This window comes from Oreochromis aureus, linkage group 20 (assembly GCF_013358895.1).
Source record: "Oreochromis aureus strain Israel breed Guangdong linkage group 20, ZZ_aureus, whole genome shotgun sequence".
In the NCBI taxonomy this organism is placed as follows: Eukaryota; Metazoa; Chordata; class Actinopteri; order Cichliformes; family Cichlidae; genus Oreochromis; species Oreochromis aureus.
In genome coordinates this window covers 21208773-21215499 of record NC_052961.1, presented here as the reverse complement: position 1 = coordinate 21215499, position 6727 = coordinate 21208773, and positions in this window count along the sequence as shown.

The following is a 6727-nucleotide window of genomic DNA, read 5'->3' as shown; positions in this document are numbered from 1 at the left end:
TTCCAGGCTTCCTTAAGGATATTCAAACTCACTTTTGGATGTTAGCTTCCTTTAGGTGATCACACAGTGCTTTAATAATGTTGAGGTCTGGGGAGGCCAATCCACGACTGATAGTGAAACACTGTCTTTTCTGTAGAAGTATTCTTTTACTGTATGACAGTGTGGCTTTAGTACTTTTCTGCGTTCACAGTTCAATCAGTTTTGACAAGATCAACAACCACATTGGCAGAAATGCTGCTCCAAACTGTGACAGTGTCATGTGAAGCGATGTGGCAGGCAAGTTTCGAACAGACGTTGAACAGAAACCAAACCTTTATTCTGGCTGAACTAAACTAGTCAACTGTGATCCAGACAAAATACAAACGAGGGGATACACTTATTGGAGGAAACAGCAACAAGAAGCAGGGAAAAACACAGCAAAGTAGAATGAGGGACAGCGCCACAAAGAACAGAATCAAACCAAGAACTCATACACACACATGAGGTAAGGGCAAAGCAAAGACGCCTGGGGAACAGAGCTGAACAGAATCCAACTGCTGAACCAAGGGAAGCAAAATGCACACAGGATGAAAGACTACCAAAATAAGACAGAACACAAAATAAAATAACAGAAAACGGGAAGAGAAATGCAGATTTGACACAAAGACAGAAAGGGAAACACACAGAAACATGATAGACTTCATACAGTGATGCTAGGAAGCAAACACAGAGACAAGACCAGGACAGACTGAACACAAAAAGGTAACATAAACCAAGGAACAGAACAAAACTCAGAGGTGCTGGGAAGCTATACTCAAAGGATGAAACGATATAGAACTAGAGCCTAAATGACTTCATAAACCCAAAAATGAACCCAAAAAACTCAAAACACTGGGTCATTGAACCAGGAACCATCAGAGACAGAGGCTCCACCATGTTTTACAGATGGTTCAACCCAGACGATTACCAACAGGGAGAAATAATATATTTACAGCCAAGAAGTTGGTAGTGAGCAAAAAAACCCCCTATAGAGTATATTCAAGGGTCCTTAATCATCAGAAACTTTTAAGCTAGGCAACTAATGTGTAATGATGGCTGTTTAAACACTTTCCCAAGATTAAAATAAAATAAAATATTTCCCTTTGCTGTTACTGCAGCTTACTGCAACTTCTGCATGTGTGCCCTTTTCATGCTATTGTCTATTACATGTCTATTACACATTTTGCCGTGATATCGGGTTGGATAGTTATAAACACTCACTGTTCTATCTCTCTCTGAACTCATCCAAGCATACTGATGGTCATTTGAACCTAAATCAAACTTGGATTAATCCCTCCCTAAGACCAGTTTCCACTGATTGGATGTGACTTTCAGATAGTGTTCTTCTGCTGTAGAACATACTGTACAGCATCACCATTTTTTTATGCTTGAGCGATTCATAGTAGGTAAGTGTTAAGTGACTTAGCAAATAAAAAAACAAACAAATTTCCCTGAAATTGTCAGACTGGGCTGTAAATGAGTGAATACACAGCCAATATCCAAACAAATACTGGGAGAGACCTTGAGAAAACCTGGAGAATTATTGCTCAAGAGCAAATAGTTCTCCAGGCTTTCTGTTTGCAAAAGAGTGTTTTTAAGAAGGTCTGCCTCCTAGGGCCAGTGGTGACTCAGAGCTGGCCATCTACAAATCTGAAGGCTGGTAGATCACTTCCTGGCTTCTCCAGTCCACGTGTATTCTTGGGAAAGATGCTGAACCCCCACTTGCTCTTGATGCATTCATCAATGTGTATGTGTGTGTGTGTGTGTGTGTGTGTGTGTGTGTGTTTGCATGTGAATGTTAGATTAAAAAAACTGCTTAGGCATAGTTGTAAACACTGCATGATTGTGTGTGTGATTGAGTGAATGAGAATTGTGGAAAAAAGCCCTTGAGTGGTGGCTCAAGATTTTTGCACAGTACTGTGCGTGTATGTATGTTTCACCAGAAGAGCCAAAGCACACTTGTTATTATGGTACTCTGTACTCTATTAATTTGAGTACTCTGTACTCCATTAATTCATGTGTTTTTAAATACATCATTACTGTAATGAACAGAACTGTCTTTGGAAATGTGAACCAATCAATATAAAACTGTGAAAATGTATTATAACACTTGTGGTTTCATAAAGTGGTTCAACTCTTGTCCAAGCCATTGACTCCTTGCAGAAAGCCTTTTTTGCTGTCCAGCACTCATTACTTCAGCTTAAACTTGTTCTCAACGCAGACAAAACATGTTGTTTTCTAAATCAAGGAATTGGGCCCAAACAATCCCATCAGTAACCACTCTTGAAGGTAATAAAATAGAGTTGGTTCACACCTATAAATGTCTGGGAATCATAATTGATGACTCGCTTACCTTCAAACCACATGTAGAGAATCTTGTGAAAAATCTGAAGGTAAAACTCTGAGATTTTATTTTCAAAATAAGTTGTGTTTCTCTTTTAATACAAAGAAGTGGCTTGTTGCTGCAACATTCTTGCCTGTGCTGGATTATGGTGATATTCTATATATGGATGCTTCTGCTCAATGTCTTTGAATGGCTGATACTGTGTGTCATGCTTCTCTGAGGTTCATCACTAACCATAAATTTCAGACTCACCACTGTGAGTTATACTCTCAGGTAGGATGGCCTGCTTTGGTAAGTCGGAGGAACTCCCATTTACACAGTTTTATATATAAGGCGATACTTGGGTTGCTGCCTTCTTATATATGTTCCCTGCTTGCAGTGAAACATGCTGGTCAGTATTCTCTTCGTCCGCATGGTTACTTGTTGCTTTCTGTTCCATTTGCCCGAACTGAATTTGGTAAAAGAGCTTTTGTCCATTTAGCACCCTTGGCTTGGAACAAACTGCAGAACGAATGGAAAATGACTGAATTCATTTCATTAAGTGCTTTTAAATCTAAACTACGAATCCTTGAGGCCAAGTCCATAACATGCAACTGTTTCAATTAGATTGATTGTCATTTTAACTATTTTTTTTAACTTTATTGAATTTTACTGAATTTTATTTTTATTTTTTCATTTATTTTTGCATGTGTGTTGTTGCTGTCTGTGTTTAATTGAGTAATTTCTGTAAATGTGAGACACTTGCTGCTGCCTATCTTGGCCAGGTCTCCCTTGAAAAAGAGGTTTTTAATCTCAATGGGATCTTCCTGGTTAAATAAAGGTTAATAATAATAAAAAAGTCAATGATAGCTTTGCTCTAAGTATCAGTTTTTCTTATGAATGATGAACCGTGTGAATACATATCTCTCTCTTCTTTCTCAGGCCTTGTGGTTAACACTAACATTAGCCCAAGGACGGTATGTCACTGCAGGGAAAGGTCACTGCTCTAATAGAAATACACAGCTCCAGTATTCCCTTCCTCCTCCAGTCTCTGGCATTCTTATCTGAAGTCTCCTTTCACTTAATATTTAATCTTTTCATTGAAGCAAATATGATAAGAACAGGGCCACAGAGCAAGCTATTATGAATCATTATATTGAACAGTTTATTGGCTTTCTGTTTAACATCATGTCATATAAAATTGCACACACAGCATCCACTGTAGCGATTATACACATGTCATATCAGAAAGAAGCGAGTGGAGTTACTCTTTTGACAGCTTTCAAGGATAAACCCTTGCAGACACAGCACAGTGTGAGTAGTCCTTATTTGTGCTGCCTGGTCTTTTTCAGAACTTCAAAAGTCTTTTAATATCAAAGAAACTCATAGACTGAGAAGAAAGAAGAGAGAAGAAATGCTGTGTGAACAGTGACAGCTGTCAACTGTTATCTTAAAGCCACCCACTGCATTATTCTACAAAATTAATGAGAACTGTGACAGCGCTGATAAGCCGCAGCAAGGTACCCGTAAGAAGCTGAGATATCCACCAATTCGAGTGCTGATTGTTGTGGAAAAAATTACAAGAGGATGACAAATGATCCAGAGGACTGAACAGACAGAACTTGTTTATGATCTTTTAATAGTACAACTGCATCCTTAGTTAACATGACTTTATATAAGGAAGAAACATAGGTGTAAGACCTATTAGTCCAGGTCTTTTAAAAATGCATTTACTGATGCTTTCGGCCACTTGAGAGTAGCAGAAATAAAATGTAAACACAAAACTGAAAACAGATGCTTATTAACACATCCAAAGATCAATTTGACCATATAATTGAACACCTGGTGCAATATTCCCTGTCCTTAGCTCTGGTATGGTCTTCAGTGACTCCTGAGGAATTATTTTAAGACTACTAGCCCTAAAATAATGATATGTTTTTGAAAGACATGAGACTGAACCTAACCAGGAAGGTTGGCTTCCGGAAAATCGAAACAAAAAGCAAAAGACTCAGAAATGACCTGTCAGTGTACCATTTTCACATACCGCTCAGCAGATACAGTTCTGTGTTTGACCCACTGCTGTACTGTGATTTGTGTAACTGATTAAATGAGTGGTCTGGGATTCAGCATATGATTTATTTTTCAATTACATCGTGGGGACAATCACTCTGTGAAACAACCCTTTATTTGAGTAAAAGAACTACATTTATGTAAGAAAACAGAGTTGACCAAAGTTTACAACCAAAATGTCTTTGACATCATACACATCCAGTCTCAGCCAAAGCACATTGAGAATGATCGAATCAAATGTTGATAAATTTTTATCTCTGGTTTAAAGTCACTGCTGGTTGTTTCTGTATTACTGTATAACTAAAAAACTGAGCAAAAATACATAAGCAATGTATGGAAAACTAAGTACACCCAGCTTATTAAATCACCTAGAGGAGTAAGTTCAAGTGCTACATCTTCTGTTTGAATTCATCAGTCTCTCACATCATTGTGGAGGAATTTTGAACCGCTTCTCTTTAGTGTTTTCCTTTATTTCGTTGACGGTTGTGAGCATTTCTTGCTACACAGTTCTCTTAAGGGGTGACTGCAGCATTTCAATCAGACTGAGGTCTGACATCTTTCTTTTTCAGCCATTCTGATGTAGATCTTCTGGTTTGCTTGCAACTCTTGTTCTGTATAATGGCCCAATTTTCAGACTAACTTTAGCTTTCAGCCTCATATTTGGCTTTAGAATACTTTGACTTACAGAAAAGTGTTTGTTTTTTTTATTTCAAGCCTGCAGATTCTGAGGTGAAGCTCTTGTTTTTTTGTTTCTTTCTTTTTTTTTAAATTTCTTTATTTATTGGGGGAATGATCATGTAACCTTTCCCACATTGATGGGCATCAACAATTGCTTCTCTAAGATTATTGCCGGTGTCTTTCCTCCTTGGCACTGTATCACACCTGAATGCTCCAGATCTGCACACTGCCAAAACTTCTGCTTTTATAGAGGTGCTCACACATGGTGATGATCACTTCCTCAAGTGCATTTTATTAGCAGCACTTACTGCTTCCAGTGTAATTTAGAAGCTAAGGAGCAGCTAAGGTTGTGCTTAATTATATTTCATTTTTCAGGCACTGCTTCTGCATTTTTGCTTTATTTTTCTTAAATAAATAAGGAGCGGTTGCAATATGTTTGGGTTGTTATTCACCTCAGGTTGTATTTTCTTAGGACTAGATGATGATTTATTATGTCCTGTTATGTAAAACCCTATAAATGTACTTTCTTTTTTTACCATGACTGAATTGTGATGTTTTTACTGATGTGCACTGCATTGATGTTCTATGACTGATGATGGCATTCTTTGTGATTATTTCCTCTTTAATTTATAAAAAAAAACATAACCAGATTCAATTTAAGTTTAAAAAAAAATCATATTTACTGCTGAAAATGCTTTTTACTTTATAACCATATATCATAGAGCACATAGGCACTGTGCTCAGTAGTAACATTCGGACTAGGAATTATACATTTTATTAAAAAATATAAAATCATAAGACAAATATGTATATTTCACTATTCAGTGCTAATCAGAGCTGTAAACCCAGGCTTTAAATTGCATTAACTAAAAAAAAAGACACATCTTTAAACATTTATTCATCCACTTTTCTCTTAAACGTATGTATTTACAGCCCACCGAGCCTCTACTTTGTAGGCATTTCACATGGGTGGAGTGCTTTACTGTTTCTGTTGACCCTGTCTTTTCAGTCAATCGAACATCAAGCTTCACTGTCTGCTCCTGCCTGTCAGATGTTTAAGACAGTGATAGAAATGCCTTAACCTTACAGAAGAGATTGTCACCAGTTTAGGAGAATGTCAGTGTCTTATCCCAAGCTCTGAGTCTTTTCCAGAGACAAAAGAAAGTTACTTTACATTCTCACACAGTCTTAAAGTCAGTGGCATTTACAATACTTACATTACTAAGCTACTCATGACCCAGTTTGGGCTAATGCGAAAAAAGTTCATCTTGCAGAGTAGTACATACTCACCATCTTCAGGTTGTCATTTCTGGGTCAGTTAAAAGTGGAGCCCACACCAGTTCAGATAATGAATAAGGCCATGGCTGCTACTGTCTCTGGTGTTGAGATGTGATAATGTTGTTATTAATGTAAAAAGGGAAATCCCACTCTTACTATCAGATAAAAGAGGCTGGTAGTAAGAGATCCACTCAAGGAGGAGGTTTAAGTGCATCTTGGGTTTTTCCCAGGTGACTTGCTGTCCTTCTTCGACTCTCTTGCACGTAACACCTAAAAGGTTAAAACCTCTTGATGCATCCATCTGCTTGTTTCTTTTTTTTATCCCTATTCATCGCTCCTTCTGCTATAGATTGATACTGC